This window comes from Rutidosis leptorrhynchoides, chromosome 6 (assembly GCF_046630445.1).
Source record: "Rutidosis leptorrhynchoides isolate AG116_Rl617_1_P2 chromosome 6, CSIRO_AGI_Rlap_v1, whole genome shotgun sequence".
NCBI lineage: Eukaryota > Viridiplantae > Streptophyta > Magnoliopsida > Asterales > Asteraceae > Rutidosis > Rutidosis leptorrhynchoides.
The window spans coordinates 420,208,908-420,232,457 of NC_092338.1; the positions used below are offsets into that span (position 1 = coordinate 420,208,908).

At 31.4% G+C, this 23,550-nt stretch overlaps 1 pseudogene; it reads right to left on the reverse strand.

Annotated features, from left to right (window-relative positions):
- The window catches only part of LOC139855152 (protein PLASTID MOVEMENT IMPAIRED 1-like), a 74,441-nt pseudogene that overhangs the window by 24,057 nt on the left and 26,834 nt on the right, over positions 1-23,550 (reverse strand).

Sequence of the window (23,550 nt, forward strand, 5' to 3'; positions counted from 1 at the left end):
TTTGATTGAATACAATATCTAGAATTGATCTAAATAACATTTGTAATTACTCTAAAATGTTTACTTTATATATTTTTCTTTCGAATTTATATAAAATCTTAACTAATTAAAATTAAATCTAATTTTCATTGGATCTTATTTTAGATAGTTAACTATACCCCGATTATCTAAATTGAGACCTAGCCTAGTTTTGACTTTCGCCAAAACTTAAATCATAACGGTTTCCCAATTACAATTTCACGATTATATGAACTATAATATTACTCAAACCACCGAATCTTATTTCTAAATTGGTGTTAATAATTTATCCATAAGTTCGTCTAAACCACTTTTAGTGTTAAAGCATAATCTATATCAATAAAAATAACTTTCGCTATTTTTATCTAATAAATTAAGTGATTGGGTTAAATATCTAATTATATAACAATGGTTCTTTCAACTAGGCACAATATTAAAAATAATCTAAGTTACATTTTAGTATTCTAAATGATAACAATCCATATTTGAGGGGTTCTACATCTAAGCAAACACGAGAGTAAACTAGCTAATCATAATAATAGGACAGGAGTAAAAATACAAACATAATATAGTAAACATGGCAATAATAACAATAATAATAATTCTAACAAAATGATAGTAATAAAAATGCTACAACTAATAATAATAACAATAATAATGATAGTAGCGATAATGAAAAATTAAATAGAACAAGTGAACAACTTACAAACAATCTTCAATTTATTAACTGCAAACGATAGAAATGGAAATAACAGCACCCGTGCACACGAACAATAATACCCGTACAATATTGAAACTAACCTATTACATTTGAAATTAAAATTGGTACAGAATGAAAGTTGAAATAATTGGTACGGAGTATTTTTGAAATGGAATTTGGACAGTGTTGAGACTATATTTTTGTTGTGTTCTAGCTTTCTAACTTGCTACTGTCTACAATCATAAACTAAAACTAACTACTACTCTCCTTTTGTTTGCCTTCTGCCTTTCGATTAAATAGAATAGGTAGTAGGCAGTTTCAAGTTATTTTCCATATTAAATTAAAGTAGTATGGAATGTGACTGCTTACAGTGATGAAAGTTGATGAAGAATTATAATAAAATTAAAAGCAACCGTCCCATGGTCTTAAAGTTGGTCAAGTAGGCACATGAATATATATATATATATATATATATATATATATATATATATATATATATATATATATATATATAACGTCCCATAATTTGATATCTGGATCAAATCATCGTTGTCTTGAGCAATGATGTTGTAGTCTTTTGTTGCTTACTAGAGATCTTCATTTTATCGTCATTTTGAGCTTGAAATCTTCACTTTTTCACAACAATACTTCATTCGCCATTTTATATTTTTACACACATTTTAACAAGTCATAAACCGAAAATTACTAAAATACAATTGAAATCATAACATTTCGTATTAATATTGCGAGTAAGAATATGTATTTTTCTCGTAATATCAATATCCTAACTAATTTATATTGTATTATACATATTATGAAATCTTGGGATACCATAGACACGTATACAATGTTTTGACATATCATATCGACCCATCTATATATATTATTTGGAACAACCATAGACACTCTATATGCAGTAATGTTTGAGTTAGCTATACAGGGTTGAGGTTGATTCCAAAAATATATATACTTTGAGTTGTGATCTAGCCTGAGACGTGTATACACTGGGTCGTGGATTGATTCAAGATATATATATATATATATATATATATATATATATATATATATATATATATATATATATATATATATATATATATATATATATATATATATATTGATTTATTTCTGTACATCTAACTGTGGACAACTAGTTGTAGGTTACTAACGAGGACTGCTAACTTAACAAACTTAAATCATAAAAACGTAATAAAAAATGTTGTGAATATATTCTGATCATAAATTGATATATATGTACATATGTGTTATAGGTTCGTGAATAGACCAGTGGTCAAGTCTTACTTCCCGACGAAGTAAAAATCTGTGAAAGTGAGTTATAGTCCCACTTTTACAATCTAATATTTTTTTGGGATGAGAATACATGCAGCTTTATAAATGTTTTACAAAATAGACACAAGTACGCAAAACTACATTCTATGGTTGGATTATTAAACCGAATATCGCCCTTCAAGTCTGGTAACCTAAGAATTAGGGAAATGGACCCTAATTGACGCGAATCCTAAAGATAGATCTATTGGGCTTAACAACCCCCATTCAGGTTATGGATGGTTTAGTACTTTGAGATTATTATACAGACGAGGGGTTCTGTTTTGGGGATATTCTATGCATTAAGTTAACGTCGGTTACCAGGTGTTCAACATATGAATGATTTTTATCTTTATGCAGTTTGCGAAATGCCTGATATGAGATGTGTTATAAAAATGAAATCGTGTAGTCTATTATTATGATTTGATAATATATAGGTTAAACCTATAACTCACCAACATTTTTGTTGATGTTTTAAGCATGTTTATTCTCAGGTGATTATTAAGAGCTTCCGCTGTTGCATACTAAAATAAGGACAAGATTTGGAGTCCATGCTTGTATGATATTGTGTAAAAACTGCATTCAAGAAACTTATTTTTGATGTAATATATTCTTATTGTAAACCATTATGTAATGGTCGTGTGTAAACGCTATATTTTAGATTATCATTATTTGATAATCTACGTAATGCTTTTTAAACCTTTATCGATAAAATAAAGGTTATGGTTATTTTAAAAATGAATGCAGTCTTTGAAAAATGTCTCGTATAGAGGTCAAAACCTCGCGACGAAATCAATTAATATGGAACGTTTATAATCAATATGAACGGGACATTTCAGTTGGTATCCGAGCGTTGGTCTTAGAGAACCAGAAATTTGCATTAGTGTGTCTTATCGAGTTCGTTAGGATGCATTAGTGAGTCTTGACTTCGACCGTGTTTACTTGAAAAACGATTGCTTAACATTTTTGTTGGAAACTATATATTGTTAACATGTAAATATTATGTGATATATTAATCTCTTAAACGTGTTTGATATTGTGTGTTAGATGTCTACCTCTAGTACAAATCCCATCGACTCACCTAATAATAATGAAGAGTCGAATATAGTTTGGGAAGATTCACAAATTCCCGAAGAGGAACCGGAAGAGGAGGAACCGGAAGAGGAGGAACCGGAAGAAGTGGTTCCGGAGGAGGAAATATTAGGAACCATAGAAAAACAGATAAATAAAAGAAAATTCTCAAACAATGGACCAAAGTTAAAAATGGTCAATGTTGTTTCCGCCGAGGAAGAAAAATATTGGGAAGATTACCAATTTTCCGATGAATCGGATCCCGATGTGGATTCCGATGATGTTATAGAAATTACCTCGACCCAATTTGAAAAGGCAAAAGAAAATAATAAGGGAAAGGCATCAAAATAGAGAAACCTGATTCCAACCCCGATGAACTTTATATGTATCGTCAACACCCGTATTTCTTAAGTTGTAACAATAACCCGGGAACCTCTAAGCCACCAGGTTTTTCTAAACCATTTGTGAAAACAACGGCTCGTATTAGAGGAACATCATATATCCCTAGAAAATTAGCAAAACGAAACAGGTCCGAAGAGGAAGAAACTAGTGAGTCGGAATAAAGAGTTGTAATCATGAGGTGTAAAATATGTAAAATAAGTGTGCTTGTACTTTTCTTGTTGTATGTGAAAATTTCTTGTATTATTTGATAATTATCTTTTACAAATCTAACCCTCGTCTATTTTTACAGTATTAAAACAAAAATGGATGTTAAGGATAGACAACCAAAAATTTTAGAAGACCTACCCGGGGACATGATTGATGAAATCTTGTCTAAAGTCGGTCAGAATTCATCGGCACAATTATTTACGGCGAAATTAGTGTGTAGAACATTTGATGAACATTCCAGGCATGCCTTAGTTTATAAAAGGCTTTCATTTGAAAGATGGGGTTTATCACATTGGGGACACCGTAAGTTATGCCGTTTTTTATTTAAAGCGTTAAATGCGGGGAACCCAAATGCAATTTTACGCTACGAGTTAAGAACCTATTTTGACTCAACATATCCAAACATTGGACTTTGTGAGTTAGAAAGAGCTTCTAACATGCAACATAAAGAAGCATGTTATGCTTATGGGTTAGTGATGTTCGCTTCTCACCAAAGTGAGAAAAAGAACATCGGATTACAACTTTTAAATAAAACCTTCCCACAAGTGACAGATTCAGTAGTTGGGGTGAGAAACAAGGTTTTTAGATTATTACGGGGATGTTGGACATTACGAAACCCTCGTCCCTATGACGACGTTACAACATGCTGTCTTGTCAACGGCCACAATGGTTATGTTCCACAAGACAAGGATGGGAAGTAGTCTTAGTAAAACCAGAATGCATGACTTGTTTCTGGACTTATGAATTACGTGTTTTTATTACCTTTGCTGAACGATTTGCGTATTAACTAGGATTATTGTCACAACTATTTTATATCAAAGTTATCGTGTGCTATATTTCATACTATATGTATAATAGCGGTATTGTAAGTTTGTAAAATATTGTATAAAAGTTTGAACGCGAAATATTATTATAATCAGTTTTTCATATAGAATTGTAGTAGTTGAATTGTATATTAGCTACTAAGTATGAACTTAACGGGTAGGTACTACTCGAATTAAAACTATAAAATGCTAATATGAAGAAAAAGCTTTTATTGAGTTCATATTATGCTACGAAATACTATTGACTACTCTTAATATTCTATATGATTAACTTAATTCTTTTGAGCTATTTTTGAAGGAAATGGCACCGACGACTCGTCAGAATTTGAACATGAGCGAGGAAGACTTCCGTGTTTTCCTTGCAGCAAACATAGCCGCGGTACAGGCTGCAATGCAAAACAACAACAATAACTCTAAATCTAGCAATACAAATAACGCCACAAGAAATCGTGTAGGATGCTCCTACAAAGAATTCATCGTCTGTAAATCTTTGGAATTCGATGGAACCGAGGGTCCAATCGGATTGAAACGGTAGACCGAAAAGGTTGAATCAGTGTTTGCCATAAGTAAGTGTACTGAAGAAGACAAAGTAAAGTACGCTACGCATACCTTCACAAGTACTGCGTTAACATGGTGGAATACATACCTAGAGCAAGTGGGACAAGATGCTGCGTACGCACTACCGTGGTCAGCATTCAAACATCTGATGACTGAGCAGTATCGTCCTAGAAACGAGGTCAATAAGCTCAAAGTAGAGCTTAAAGGATTACGAACACAAGGTTTCGACATTACCTGTTTCGAATGCGGGAAGAAGGGCCATTACAAAAATGCGTATCCAAATCAGGGGGATAATATGGGAAAGGCCGAGGAAGAGTCTTCAACATTAATGTGGTTGAAGCGCAGGAAGACCCGGAGTTTGTTACGGGTACGTTTCTTATTGACAATACATCTGCTTATGTTTTATTTGATTCGGGTGCGGATAGAAGCTACATGAGTAAGGATTTCTGTGCTAAAATAAGTTGTCCATTGACGCCTTTGGATAATAAATTTTTACTCGAATTAGCAAACGGTAAATTAATTACAGCAGATAAGATATGTCAAAATCGAGAAATTAAACTGGTTAGAGAAACGTTTAAGATTGATTTGATACTAGTAGAGTTAGGGAGTTTTGATGTGATAATCGGCATGGACTGGTTGAAAAAGGAGAGAGCGAAAATCGTATGTTACAAAAATGCGATTCGCATTGTAAGAGAAAAAGGAAAACCCTTAATGGTGTACGAAGGAAAGAGCAACGCGAAGCTAAATCTTATTAGTAATTTGAAGGTGCAAAAACTAATAAGAAAAGGTTGCTATGCCGTTCTAGCCCGCATCGAAGAAGTCAAACCCGAAGAAAAGAACGTCAATGATGTTCCTGTTGCAAAAGAATTTCCCGATGTATTTCTGAAAGAATTACCAGGACTACCTCCACACCGATCTGTTGAATTTCAAATAGATCTCGTACCAGGAGCTGCACCAATAGCTCGTGCTCCATACAGACTCGCACCCAGCGAAATGAAGGAACTCCAAAGCCAATTACAAGAACTCTTAGAGCGTGGTTTCATTCGACAAAGCACATCACCATGGGGAGCTCCTGTTTTGTTTGTCAAGAAGAAAGATGGTACATTCAGGTTGTGTATCGACTACCGAGAGTTGAACAAACTTACCATCAAGAACCGTTACCCACTACCGAGAATCGACGACTTATTTGATCAACTACAAGGTTCGTCAGTTTATTCGAAGATTGATTTACGTTCTGGATATCATCAAATGCGGGTGAAGGAGGATGATATTCCGAAGACTGCTTTTAGGACGCGTTACGGTCATTACGAGTTTATGGTTATGCCGTTTGGTTTAACTAACACACCAGCTGTGTTCATAGACCTCATGAACTGAGTGTGTGGGCCATATCTTGACAAGTTTGTTGTTGTCTTCATCGATGACATACTAATCTACTCAAAGAATGATCAAGAGCACGAAGAACATTTGAGAAAAGTGTTAGAGTTGTTGAGGAAAGAAAAACTGTACGCTAAGTTTTCAAAGTGTACATTTTGGTTGGAAAAAGTTCAATTCCTCGGTCACATAGTGAACAAAGAAGGTATTCAGGTGGATCCGGCAAAGATTGAAACCGTTGAGAAGTGGAAAACCTCCAAAAACTCTAAAGCATATACGCCAATTTTTAGGACTGGCTGGTTACTACAGAAGATTCATCCAAGATTTTTCCAAAATAGCAAAACCCTTGACTGCATTAACGCATAAAGGGAAGAAGTTTGAATGGAAGGATGAGCAGGAGAAAGTGTTTCAATTGTTGAAGGAAAAGTTAACTACGGCACCTATATTTTCATTGCCTGAAGGGAATGATGATTTTGTGATATATTGTGACGCCTCAAAGCAAGGTCTCGGTTGTATATTAATGCAACGAACGAAAGTAATTGCTTATGCATCTAGACAATTGAAGATTCACGAGCAGAATTATACGACGCATGATTTGGAATTAGGCGCGGTTTTTTTTGCATTAAAGACTTGGAGGCACTACTTATATGGGGTAAAAAGTATTATATATACCGATCACAAAAGTCTTCAACACATATTTAATCAGAAACAACTAAACATGAGGCAGCGTAGGTGGATTGAGTTATTGAATGATTACGATTTCGAGATTCGTTACCATCCGGGGAAGGCGAATGTGGTAGCAGACACTTTGATTAGAAAGGACAGAGAACCTATGCGGGTAAAAGCTATGAATATAATTATTCGTACTAACTTTACTACTCAAATAAAGGAGGCGCAACATGGTGTCGTAAAAGAAGGGAATTTGAAGAATGAAATACCCAAAGGATCGGAGAAACACCTTAATATTCGAGAAGACAGAACCCGGTATAGAGCCGAAAGAATTTGGGTACCAAAGTTTGGAGATGTGAGAAAAATGGTACTTGGGGAAGCACATAAAACCAGATACTCAATACATCCAGGAGCGAGAAAGATGTACAAGTACCTCAAGAAACATTTTTGGTGGTCGGGTATGAAAGCCGATATTGCGAGATATGTAGGAGAATGTTTGACGTGTTCTAAGGTCAAAGCTGAACATCAGAAACCATCAGGTCTACTTCAACAATCTGAAATCCCAGAATGGAAATGGGAAAATATTACCATGGATTTCATTACTAAATTGCCAAGAACTGCAAGTGGTTATGATACTATTTGGGTAATAGTCGATAGTCTTACCAAATCAGCACACTTTCTGCCAATGAGAGAAGATGATAAAATGGAGAAGTTGGCGCGATTATATTTAAAGGAAGTTGTCTCCAGACATGGAATACCAATCTCTATTGTCTCTGATAGGGATGGCAGATTTGTTTCAAGGTTTTGGCAGACACTGCAACAAGCATTGGGGACTCGTCTAGACATGAGTACTACTTATCATCCACAAACTGATGGGCAAAGTGAAAGGACGATACAGACCCTTGAAGACATGCTACGAGCATGCGTTATCGATTTCGGAAACAGTTGGGATCGACACCTACCGTTAGCAGAATTTTCCTACAACAACAGTTACCATTCGAGTATTGGGATGGCGCCGTTTGAAGCACTTTATGGTAGAAAGTGCAGGTCTCCGATTTGTTGGAGTGAAGTGGGGGATAGACAGATTACGGGTCCGGAGATAATACAAGAAACTACCAAGAAAATCATCTAAATTCAACAACGATTGAAAACTGTCCAGATTCGACAAAAGAGCTACGCGGACAGTAAAAGAAAAGATATAGAATTTGAGATTGGAGAGATGGTCATGCTTAAGGTTTCACCTTGGAAAGGCATTGTTCGATTTGGTAAACGGGGGAAACTAAATCCAAGGTACATTGGACCATTCAAGATTATAGATCGTGTCGGACCAGTAGCTTACCAACTTGAGTTTCCTCAACAACTCATGGCTGTACATAACACTTTCAATGTCTCGAATTTGAAGAAATGTTTTGCTAAAGAAGATCTCACTATTCCATTAGACGAAATCCAAATCAACGAAAAACTTCAATTTATTGAAGAACCCGTCGAAATAATGGATCGTGAGGTTAAAAGACTTAAGCAAAACAAGATACCAATTGTTAAGGTTCGATGGAATGCTCGTAGAGGACCCGAGTTCACCTGGGAGTGTGAAGATCAGATGAAGAAGAAATACCCGCACCTATTTCCAGAAGATTTGTCAACACCTTCTACAGCTTAAAATTTCGGGACGAAATTTATTTAACGGGTAGGTACTGTAGTGACCTGAACTTTTTCATGTTTATATATATTAAATGAAATTGATATTTACATGATTAAATGTTTCCAACATCTTAAGCAATCAAACTTGTTAAGACTTGATTATTTGAAATGAGTGTCATGTAGACAATTGACCACCCAAGTTGACCGGCGATTCACGAACGTTAAAACTTGTAAAAACTATATGATGATATATATATATATGGATATATATATATATATATATAGTTAAAATGATATTATGATAAGTAAGTATATCACTAGGTATATTAACAATGAGTTATATACATAAAAATGAGACTACTAAGTTAAGAAACTCGAAACGATATATATAACGATTATCGTTATAACAACGTCTTACTAGATACATATGTATCATATTAAGATATTGTTACACTATATTTAACATGATAAAATGATAATTATATATATCATTAAGTATATTAACAATGAACTACATATGTAAAACAAGACTACTAACTTAAGAATTTCGAAATAATATATATACGTAACGATTATCGTTGTAATAGTATTTTAACATATATATATATATATATGATGTTAAGATATATTCATACACCATGTTATCATGTTAACATAACAATTTAACATCTCATTTAAGTATAATAACAATGAATTAATTACATTTAACAAGATCGTTAACTTAAAGGTTTCAAAACAACACTTACATGTAACGACTAACGATGACTTAACGACTCATGAGCATATCACTTTCAAAACAAGTTTTCAAACGGGTTTAAGCTAAGGAAACTATGAGTTATAGCTATGGAAATTATGGGTAATGTTCATGGGTATTATTCGCTAGTCTAACCTAGTGTTTATCATCTCCGTTGCGTCTACGTACTTTCCTGCAATATTGACATGTGAGCATTCATATCTTATCTTTTATATATTAATAGTGTATACATGTCTAGTGCTCGAGTATATATATGTTTATGCATGCTAGTATGCTAAATTTCGTCGTTAAACAGTTTATGAAGAATCACGAATTAAATACATATATTACTAATAAAAGGTATATGATATGCATGTTTTTGGAAAGCTGGCGAAAAATCAATAATTTTTCATTTAGAAATCGCGTGATTTCGATGAACGAATCAAAAGATATGGTCAACTGAATTATGATTGACGTTAATTGAAATTGCTTTTGAATCTGCAATTAATATTTAAACAACTTGTTTATGAGATTGATAAATTGGATTTTGAATACTACTAGCCGAGTAAATGAATCCTTATATAAGGCACGTCTCGTTTTGTTGAACTATTGTCAAAATTGACCTTTTGAAACGACTTTGGATAACTTCTGTATGTCGATCTCGAGCATTAGGATTGTGATACACTATGACCAGACCTAGCTTGTTAAACATTTATTGACCAACATATGTTCTCTAGGTTGAGATCTACGGTTATTTGGGTATTCCGAGTTTCGGTCACATTTCGGTGAACAACTTTATGTGCTGCTAAGGTGAGTTCATTTGCTCCCCTTTTAAATGCTTTTGCAATCTATATTTTTGGGCTGAGAATACATGCACTTTATTTTAAACGCAATGGATACAAGTACATACTTTTTTCTACACCGAGTTTGAACCGAAAATCCCTTACCTTTGGTAACTAGTAACTGCCAGTTAGAAGAACTGGTGGGCGCGAGTAGTTGTATATGGATCCATAGGGCTTGACATCCCCGTCTGTTCCAGGTATAGAAACCCTAGCCTGAACTATAAAACAGACATATGCTATTTGAGGTTAGTACACGTTGGTTTGCGTGTATTGTACATGTTGGTTGCATGTATGTTAAAACAGAGGTACTTATTATAACGTTAAAGCTTAGTTACCAGGGTGCTCAATCTTGTAGAATATTTTGATAAACGTTTCTGGATGAAACAACTGAAAACTTGTGATTCACCTTTATATACAGATTATGCGCAACATTAAAACTATGAACTCACCAACCTTTATGTTGACACTTGTTAGCATGTTTATTCTCAGGTTTCCTAGAAGTCTTCTGCTGTTTGCTTATATATTAGACAAGCTATGTGCATGGAGTCTTACATGACATATTTTTCAAGGAAACGTTGCATTCACCAAATCATCACCATGTATCATATTTTGACTGCATTGTCAACGGAAGTACAATTATAAACTATTATATTACGGTGATTGTCTATATGTAGAAATCATCAGATGTCGAAAACCTTTGATTTAAATATTTATTTATAGTGTGCCTTTTCAAAAGAATGCAATATTTACAAAACGTATCATATAGAGGTCAAATACCTCGCAATGAAATCGATGAATGACGTGTTCGTCCATATCGATTTGGAGCGATCATCACATTCATACACCATGTTATCATGTTAACATAACAATTTAACATCTCATTTAAGTATAATAACAATGAATTAATTACATTTAACAAGATCGTTAACTTAAAGGTTTCAAAACAACACTTACATGTAACGACTAACGATGACTTAACGACTCAGTTAAAATGTATATACATGTAGTGTATTTAGATGTATTAGTACATATTTGAAAGACTTCAAGACACGTATCAAAGTACTTCTACTTAACAAAAATGCTTACAATTACATCCTCATTCATTTTCATCAACAATTCTACTCGTATGCACTCGTATTCGTACGCGTACAATACACAGCTTCTAAGATGTATATACTATTGGTATATACACTCAATCATCAGCTACTTAGCAGCCCATGTGAGTCATTAAACATGTGGTAACCATCATTTGGCAACTAGCTTGAAATATCTCACAAAATTACAAAAAATATTATAAATCATTCATGAATTATTTACATGAAAACAAACTTACACATCCTTTATATTTAATCCATATACCAAAGACCAAAAACACCTACAAACACTTTATTTCTTCAATTTTCTTCATCTAATTGATCTCTCTTAAGTTCTATCTTCAAGTTCTAAGTGTTCTTCATAAATTCTATAAGTTCTAGTTTCATAAAATCAAGAATACTATCAAGTTTGCAAGATTACTTCCAAGCTTTCTAATCCAATCCAAGTAATCATCTAAGCTCAATAAATCTTTCTTATTTATAGTAAGATATCTTTCTAATACAAGGTAATACTCATATTCAAACTTTGATTTAATTTCTATAACTATAACTATCTTATTTCGAGTGGAAATCTTACTTGAACTTGTTTTCGTGTCATGATTCTACTTCAAGAACTTTCAAGCCATCCAAGAATTATTTGAAGCTAGATCAATTTTTGTCACTTCTAGTAGGTTTACCTACTAAACTTAAGGTAGTAATGATGTTCATAACATCATTCGATTCATATATATAAAACTATCTTATTCGAAGATTTGAACATGTAATCACTAGAATATAGTTTAGTTAATTCTAAACTTGTTCGCAAACAAAGTTAATCCTTCTAACTTGACTTTTAAAAATCAACTAAAAACATGTTCTATATCTATATGATATGCTAACTTAATGATTTAAAACCTGGAAACACGAAGAACACCGTAAAACCGGACATACGCCGTCGTAGTGAAATCGGGGGCTGTTTTGGGTTAAAAAAATAAAAAGTATCTTAATCTTTGAATTGGAAGTTTGTTTTCTGGAAAAATGATATTACATATGAACATGATACTGTATCCAAAAATCATGGTTAAACACAAAGTGGAAGTATGTTTTTCAAAATGGTCATCAAGATGTCGTTTTTTCGACGGAAATGACTACCTCTTTAAAAAATGACTTGTAACCTGTATTTCCGACTATAAACTTATAAATTTTCTGTTTAGTTTCATAAATTTCAGTTCATTATGAAACCATAGCAACTTGAATCACTCAAAACGGATTTGAAACGAAGAAATGACGGGTAAAACAAAATTGGATAAACTTGCTAGTTTTAGCTACGAAAATTTTGTAACAAATCTAGACTAAACATATCCTAACTAATTTATATTGTATTATACATATTATGTAATCTTGGGATACCATAGACACGTATACAATGTTTTGACATATCATATCGACCCATATATATATATATATATATTATTTGGAACAACCATAGACACTCTATATGCAGTAATGTTTGAGTTAGCTATACAGGGTTGAGGTTGATTCCAAAAATATATATACTTTGAGTTGTGATCTAGCCTGAGACGTGTATACACTGGATCGTAGATTGATTCAAGATATATATATATATATATATATATATATATATATATATATATATATATATATATATATATATATATATATTGATTTATTTTTGTACATCTAACTGTGGACAACTAGTTGTAGGTTACTAACGAGGACTGCTAACTTAACAAACTTAAATCGTAAAAACGTAATAAAAAATGTTGGGAATATATTCCGATCATAAATTGATATATATGTACATATTTGTTATAGGTTCGTGAATCAACCAGTGGCTAAGTCTTACTTCTCGACGAAGTAAAAAATCTGTGAAAGTGAGTTATAGTCCCACTTTTATAATCTAATATTTTTTTGGGATGAGAATACATGCAGCTTTATACATGTTTTACAAAATAGACACAAGTACGCAAAACTACATTCTATGGTTGGATTATTAAACCGAATATCGCCCTTCAAGTCTGGTAACCTAAGAATTAGGGAAATGGCCCCTAATTGACGCGAATCCTAAAGATAGATCTTTTGGGCTTAACAACCCCTATTCAGGTTATGGATGGTTTAGTACTTCGAGATTATTATACAGACGAGAGGTTCTGTTTTGGGGATATTCTATGCATTAAGTTAACGTCGGTTACCAGGTGTTCAACATATGAATGATTTTTATCTCTATGCAGTTTGTGAAATGCCTGATATGAGATGTGTTATAAAAATGAAATCTTGTGGTCTATTATTATGATTTGATAATATATAGGTTAAACCTATAACTCACCAACATTTTTGTTGATGTTTTAAGCATGTTTATTCTCAAGTGATTATTAAGAGCTTCTGCTGTTCATACTAAAATAAGGACAAGATTTGGAGTCCATGCTTGTATGATATTGTGTAAAAACTGCATTCAAGAAACTTATTTTTGATGTAATATATTCTTATTGTAAACCATTATGTAATGGTCGTGTGTAAACGGTATATTTTAGATTATCATTATTTGATATTCTACGTAATGTTTTTTAAATCTTTATCGATAAAATAAAGGTTATGGTTGTTTTAAAAATGAATGCAGTCTTTGAAAAACGTCTCATATAGAGGTCAAAACCTAGCGACGAAATCAATTAATATGGAACGTTTATAATCAATATGAACGTGACATTTCAGTTTACGCCCAACCGAAGGCAAAAAAGTCTTAGACTTAGCCGATTTCGCCCCTTCAACTTGATTATAAATCCCAACCCCTCCCACTTTATCCATAATTTGAAACCCTAATTTCATAACTAACTCGCCCCCTTTCTCCTTCCCGATCGAATTAAAATTCATATCCCACTGTCGAATTCTCGTCCCTTCAAAATTTTTGTCTACTGATTCTTGAATCAGTTGGCTTAAATCAACACTGTGCTTCCCAAAATCAAGCTCTTCAGCATCAACTACAAAAGCATGAATCACAAACGGTCTGGTCTCGAATCTTGTGAAGACCCGTCCTAATCCATCCGGACGAAGTCCATATCGATTATAAACGATTCACAACAGTTGATTACATCGCGAGGTACTTGACCTCTATATGATACATTTTACAAATATTGCATTCGTTTTTGAAAAGACAATCTTTCATTACATCGAAAGTTGACGGCGTGCATACCAATGTATAATATATCTAACTATAATTGATTTAATAATAATCCTAATGAACTCAACGACTCGAATGCAACGTCTTTTAAAATATGTTATGAATGACTCCAAGTAATATCTTTAAGTTGAGCAAATGCACAGCGGAAGACTTCTTTCATACCTGAGAATAAACATGCTTTCAAGTGTCAACCAAAAGGTTGGTGAGTTCATTAGTTTAACATAAATAATCATTTCATAATTTTAATAGACCACAAGATTTCATATTTCCAGTTCTCATAAACACACGTCCCATACATAGAGACAAAAATATCATTCATATGGATTGAACACCTGGTAACCGACATTCACAATATACATATATGAATATCCCTATCATTCCGGGATCCTCCTTCGGACATGATATTAATTTCGAAGTACTAAAGCATCCGGTACTTTGGATGGGGCTTGTTGGGCCCGATAGATCTATCTTTAGAGTTCGCGTCAATTAGGGTGTCTATTCCCTAATTCTTAGATTACCAGACTATATAAAAAGGGGCATATTCGATTTCGATAATTCAACCATATAATGTAGTTTTGATTTACTAGTGTCTATTTCGTAAAACAGTTATAAAAACAGCGCATGTATTCTCAGTCCCAAAAATATATATTGCAAAAGCATTTAAAAAGGGATTAATGAAACTCACACATATAAATATTGTAAAATAGTTATTAAAACATTGCATGTATTCTCAGCCCAAAAATATATATAAAAGGGAATAATGAAACTCACACATATAAATATTGTAAAATAGTTATTAAAACATTGCATGTATTCTCAGCCCAAAAATATATATAAAAAGGGAATAATGAAACTCACACATATAAATATTGTAAAATAGTTATTAAAACATTGCATGTATTCTCAGCCCAAAAATATATATAAAAAGGGAATAATGAAACTCACACATATAAATATTGTAAAATAGTTATTAAAACATTGCATGTATTCTCAGCCCAAAAATATATATAAAAAGGGAATAATGAAACTCACACATATAAATATTGTAAAATAGTTATTAAAACATTGCATGTATTCTCAGCCCAAAAATATATATAAAAAGGGAATAATGAAACTCACCTAATGTATTTTGTAGTAAAAATACATATGACTATATTGAATAATGCAGGGTTGGCCTCAGATTCACGAACCTATATCAATTTTTATATTTATCAAAACATAAAAATCGTAATCTAGCAATTTCATATTTATTATTAATACAATACTTGTTGTCTTTATATGTTATATAGATATAGATATAGCTATAGATAATTTAATATACTTAATTCTTATAACTTATTTAATATCATTTTACTAATAACAATATTTTGACATGTAAGAAAAATATATATATTTGTAGTAATCCTGATAATGATAAAAATGATAATAGTAATGATAGTAATAATATTAATTTAAAAAAAATTGAAAATTTTAATATAAATAAAAAGATAAAAAATGATAGTTTTAATAAACATATTACTTTTAATAACAAATAAAAAAAATTTAATTTTAATCATAATACTAGTTTTAATAGAAATTTCAGTAATCATAAAATAGTACTAATACTAATGTTTAAATGATAATTCTGTTAATGATACTTTGTAATATTAATACTAATTTTTAATAAAGATAATAGAATAATAGATTCATAATAATGATACTCTTAATAATAATAACAATACCTGATAATAATAACTATTTTTCTACTAATATTAATAATGATAGTTAGTTTAATAATAATAATACTAATTATCATATTAATAATCATTTTGATAATATTAATAATAATAATAATAATAATACTTGTTTTATTAATAATAATATTTACACTAATAATAATGATAATACCATTTAATCTACTTAAGGGTAATCTTAGTAACACTTCTACATAATAAGAGTAATTATAACTATCATATTAATAACAATGAATAATAATAATAATAACAATAATAATAAGAATAATACTAATAATCAAAGAAGAAGAAAAAAATGTGTATAACCTTTAAAGCTTTGTATAAAAAGATTTGCCCTTGACGAGGCTCGAACCCGCAACCTCCCAAATATTCGTTAACCCTCTGAACCATTGGACTACTATTGTTTTTCTGGTTTGTATTCCCTTCAAAAATAATATAACCCGATATTTCTATTCTATTTTCTTGTTCGATAACATCAAAATCCAATTTGACCAGACCATTGATCAATTCAATTTATTAACGATTTACAACTTAGTTTTAGGATATAGAAGCTATTAGGGAAATCAGATTAATTAAAACAATAAAAAAATAAAAAAAAATGCAGTGACAGTTATAAAAAAAAAACCCCCGATGTGTAACTCCAATTCAATTTCGAATTTCTAGTAGGTTTTAGACGAATGTTAAAACATAAAAGAGATGCTAAATCATCCCTACAAACTTTCTCAAACATCAATTTGACTTGGAACCTCGAATTGAGTTCGAATTTCTCAATAACCGACCCGTTTGACTTTTTAAAATAAATCCTTGACTTCAAAAATTCGAACTCGATAATTTGAATTACATTCTGAAGTTTTGCAGATAGTTAAGATAAGTGGTTTTAAACAATACTGCATTTCTACTTTTTGAAAAATGATTTGAAATTGAACGAATAGAAAAATAATAAGAAATAGGGTATAGCGGCTTTGTTTCTTATTTTTCTGTTTTGAAATCTATAAATTGAGATATTTGAAGTTGATATTTGATACAGATGAGAGAAAGACTGAAAGATTTTCATCATGTAACAGAAGAAGTCGTCTCCTAAATACAATTTTGTGGTCGACATGTTTTATTCTCAATAACAGCAAAAATAAAAAATAAATAAATAAATAAATAAATCTGATTATGATTGCTATCGGTTTTTGTTGTGATGCTGTGATATTATTCGATTTTGGGATTCAGTTAAGAGACAAAATTTAAAGGTTGAAAGTGATAGACAACTGAATGCATTCTAACTTCATCTGTATATATGGTATATGGTTTTTATATAATTAATATTCATAATTTATAATTATAATCATATTAATAATAATTAAAATACTAATAATAATAGTAATGTTAATAAGAATCAAAGAGTAATAATAATAATAACAATAATAATAATTTTAATAAGTTTTATAATAATTAATGATAATAATAACAAAAATGATAAGGATTATATTATTAGTGATAATAACAAATTGTATTATTTTCTAACTATAATAATAATAATTTTTAAAATAATAATAACATTAATATCACAAATTACAAGTATTAAATTTTATATCTATAATAAATAATAATAATATTCATAATTTTGATATTAAGATTAATACTAATATTTATTTTAATGAAAGTAATAATAATATAATAACTACATTTTAACTTGTAATTACTTTTAATATATTAATATTATAACTTATTAAGTATGTAATACTTATCTTATATAATAACATATTTGAATTTATATATATCATTTATATATTTTATATATATTTCAATATAATAGCAATCATATAAAAATTCATTTTAAATTGTACTTATTTATTTTGTACCTTATATTACACATCTAATTCTAATGTTTAAGTTATATTTTATAATTTTCGATTAATATATATACTATTATTTAAATATACATACAACATTAATTATGTATAGATTCACATACATATAACTATTTATTTTAATAGCAAATTTATTATTTTGTATACTACTTTACATTTTCAAATCAAATAATTAAAGTTTATTTTATTGTTTCAAAATATTATATATACCCATATATTCATATATATATATATATATATATATATATATATATATATATATATATATATATATATATATATATATATATATATATATATTTATTTATTTATTTATTTACACACAATTGTTCGTGAATTGTCGGGAATGGTCTAAGGTTAAATGCATTCATGTAATCCGTTCCAAAGTTTTCGAGACTCAACATTACAGATTCATGTAATCCATTCCAAAGTTTTCGAGACTCAACATTACAGATTTTGCTTATCGTGTCGAACTCATATAAGATTAAGTTTAAATTTGGTCGGAAATTCCCGGGTCACTACAGTACCTACCCGTTAAAGAAATTTCGTCCCGAAATTTGAGTGAGGTTGTCATGGCTAACTATAAAAATGTTTTCATGACGAATATGAGTTGATAAATAGAGTTTTATCAGCATTGAGTAATATGGATAAAACAATTTGATTATTCGAAGAGCACGAGTGAAGCTATTCACAAAAGAATGAAATGAGAAACAAAGATTTTTTTTTAACTTTGACGTAGTCAGGTTTGAATTTAGAAAATAAGGCGCGTCTTAACTTTTGACATTGCCTTGGTTGAATTCCGAAATTCAAGGGATTTAAAGAAAATCTTGAAGATCTATAAGATCTGATTCTTCGGGATTTATGGAAATTAAGATCTCTTTAATTAAATACGGTGATCTGTTCCGATTACTACGTCTGATATTTCCTTTATAAATTTACCTTTTCCGTTCCATTATTTTCACCATTCCTATACTTTCCTTCTTGTTTCATACATCCAAAAGGTTCTAAAAATGCTTAATTCAATTCTGATCATTGTCCTCATCCTTACTATCGCAACAATCATTCTCCTTTTCCAACTTCCACCATGGAATCTGCTTTCTTCTACTACGCCCTTGGGATTATAATGTTTTTAATTTTTCTGTGTCTTTATGTTGCGATAAACATTGATATACACGGTTTGTAGTTTATGTGTTGTTATCGGGCTTTATATCTTCCCTTATACCTCAAAGTCCTTGCTTTTGTTTTCTATAATCATTGTCATCCCCAGTTAATACTTCCTCCTATTTACTGTGATTTACACTCCAATTTCTATTTTAGAGCTTTATCCCTTCGTTTCATCTTCTTGCGGTTGGGCATCTCTTGTAATGGTCCAAAATTTGTAGATTTAAATTTTTAGAATAAACAAAGTTAATGTTCTAAGAAGGAAACGGTAATAGCACAATTTGACTTGTCAAATTACCAGAATTTAAGGAAAAGATAGGACTATCAAGAAAGATATGTTCTTGATATGTTTATAGATTAGACAGAACGTAAGAGTCGTGTAACATGGCACATGATGACGTTGTGATCTGTGAATCATCACGTTCCATTTAGAAACTCAGCATGACTTACTGTAATATAATCACGTTGATCAAGTGTCATTATATCATACTAACTCATGCATCAGTTCCCAACATTACTTCAATAACATTCATATTTTAAACTCGAAAGTTTACAAAATATAGAAACTAACAGTTTCTATATGATGTAACACTGATAACACGAAGAGATTAATGATTTCAGATAAGAATAATTATGAAAATATCTTTAGAAATATGGAGAATATTTATAATGAAAGATACGATGATATCTTGGAATTTCTAATATCGAAGGATGATGAAGAAGATTTATCCGTAAGGGTTTAGATTCGGAAGCAAGGTATTCGCTAAAGATTTCATCAGAAACAGAATCATTTGGATTCTTTGAAGTCAAACTTATCTCTTTGTGATTTGTCCACGGCTCCCCTTATAGTTTCGCATAATCTGCTTTTCGGTACTAAATTTTCTATTGTATGTTTCCAATATAATGATACACATGAAACACGAGGAGGTATATAATTTCAAACGAGAATATTTATGAAAATATCCTCAGAAATATCGAAGATATTGATGATGATATTTTGGAATTTCTAAGTTCGATGATTGATGGAGAAAGATTTTCCGCAATATTTTAACATGACTTCGGAGCAAGATATTCTCTAAAGATTTCAACGGATCCAGAATTACCTGAATCCTTTGAATATAGGGTTTGGTCCTTGTATTTATCCTTGGTCTCCTTCATGGGTAGCTCAATCTGTTTTTCAATATCCAATTTTCTATCGAGCGTTCCTAACACTCCTTTCTTTATCATCAAACTTTTGGCCGTTTAGACCATCTACCATTTTTCTGTTTCCTCTGCATTTAATGCTATGATATCTGAGTCATCGGTTATTAATCCGAGGTGGTTTCAGGAGAATTGTGTTTTTAGATGACTAAACGCTGATGGTAATATGGTGGAATATGAAAGGTTCCCTGGTAACAATAAAAGAGCACGCGTATATATCGAAGGTATAATAAGGTTGTTTTGAATGAAAAGTCAAAGTTGGCTCGTTGAAGCTGTGACAAAATTTGCTAATTTGGAAAGGGAATGCAAAGTTATTTTGGGTAATAACAACGCTAAAGGAATTAGCATAGCTACGTGTTAAACGTTTACTCAGGTTCCGAGTGTTTTCAGGTGCATAACTATATGCATAAATCTTTCCTTCCGTAGATGAAGTGCGGTTGGTTCATCCTCTCGATTGAGGTGTTTTCAAGAATCATGAAGGGTTTGAACGCAGATCGTAATCGTCAAGATATAAATGAAGTTTAGGATGAAATTAAGTGGCAAACTTGAAGAATTGTTTAGTTTCATATGTTATAATCAATATTTTAATGTATTTTAATTGTCCAATGCTATTAGTCCTCAGTCGATAGTCCACAGTTAACAGTCTAATAATTTACATATAGTTTAATATATAATATTCGAATTAATTAATAAATATCGTGACCCGTGTACATGTCTTAGACTCGATCACAACTCAAAGTATATATATTATTTGAGAATCAACCTCAATCCTGTATAGAGAACTCGATCATTACTGCATATAGAGTGTCTATGGTGATTCCAAATAATATATATAGATGCGTCGATATGATATGTCAAAACTTTGTATACGTGTCCCGATATTTAAAGTGCGTAAAATAGATAACAGAAATTAAATGACGATAAATAAAGTGCGTAAAGTAAATAACAGAAATTTAAATGACGATAAATAAAATTGCGAGAATTAAATTGCGATAAAATAAATTGCGATAAATAAAATGTAATCAGTTAGCTAGGAACAGTTAGCTAGGATTTTGTTAGCGTGGATTCTTAACAGGATTTTTCATAGTTAATTTGTTTGTTTCTAACAAAATTTTATTTTGTCCAATGTTTTCTTCATTATGCCACTTGTTGGATTCTGATAAATCAAAATCCAAATATGAAATTGGATGAAAATGGTTATTCAGTGGTGAACGGATTTGTATATCAGTGGATGTAAGTAGGATAGTAAACGACTGTTGAATCAGCTTCGAAAAATGTACAGTGTAACTTATTAATGTGAAATCTAAATATTTCTAGGGTATTACCTACCCGTTAAAATATTTTCACCATTAATAGTTTGTACAAAAGGATTTTTAATTACAAACTTTATGAAAACATATATACATATATATTTTCTTCAGATGTAATCATGGATTTAATGAGTTAATATGATATTAAACTCATTTGGTTTACCGTTAGTACTAGAATATATAATCTCTAAAACATTAGAGATTACATAATCGCCATGTCGTACAAAGATAAATGATGTAGAACGATACGCAGAACGAAGATCATACTCAAAGTACAGATAATGATATTGAAGCATGGATTGTTGATGGTACTGGTGCTGTTATTGATGGTACTGTTGGTGCCGATGATGTTGCTGAAGCTGGTACATTTTGCACCATATTCTTCGAATTGATTATTCGAGCGTGAAGTTCGTTGACTTATTACTCCAGGATGATTGTCGGTCAGAGCGAGTGGATGAATAAGGTTTAGAATTGTGGATAGAATATAATCTTGTCGAGTTACCCTGGAAAAGAGACTGAAAATGGTGTCTCGAATAGGTTCGCCGGTAAACGCTTCAGGTTCATTGTCAAGAGGTGAATTCGGTTGGTGGAAGGGATTGCCTTCTGCGCGTTTCCATTTATTAAGTCGACTACGAACCCATCAGATGAATTGATAATGGCTGATTGGTTGATTCATGCTGGTGACGCTGTTTTCGGAGCTTAGGTGAACATCTATGTCGGAATAGTTGTCGGAATAACTATCGGAATAGATATCGGAATCTGAGGGACTCGAACTGGTTGCAGGATTTATCTCGTACGATCAGATGAAGGATTTTCGATAAGAAATAGATTATAGGATGTAGATTAGTACCATGCAATACAAAATTTACATATGCATATATAATACTAAAATCCCATAAGTTACGGAAGAATCTACGGAAGTTGTCAGGCAAAGTTACAGTAACAGATACGCTAAGATATGAAGTAGCAGATACGCTAAGATATGAATTTTGTCTATACACTATTCATGCAGTCAATGCAGTAAAACGTGTCTAGACTAAGAATGATAAGCAAGTGATTCTCTAAGAATGATAAACAGGTAATTTTTGATACGAAATGATAAGCAAAACTTTTGACATGCAGACACGGTCGGAGTCCAGACTCACTAATGCATCCTAACGACTTATCAGTTAGACACACTAATGCAGACATGGTTCGCTAAGACCACCGCTCTGATACCAACTGTGAAGACCCGTCCTAATCCATCCGGACGAAGTCCATATCAATTATAAACTATTCACAAAAGTTGATTACATCGCGAGGTACTTGACCTCTATATGATACATTTTACAAACATTGCATTCGTTTTTGAAAAGACAATCTTTCATTACATCGAAAGTTGACGGCGTGCATACCAATGTATAATATATCTAACTACAATTGATTTAATAATAATCCTAATGAACTCAACGACTCGAATGCAACGTCTTTTGAAATATGTTATGAATGACTCCAAGTAATATCTTTAAGTTGAGCAAATGCACAGCGGAAGACTTCTTTCATACCTGAGAATAAACATGCTTTCAAGTGTCAACCAAAAGGTTAGTGAGTTCATTAGTTTAACATAAATAATCATTTCATAATTTTAATAGACCACAAGATTTCATATTTCCAGTTCTC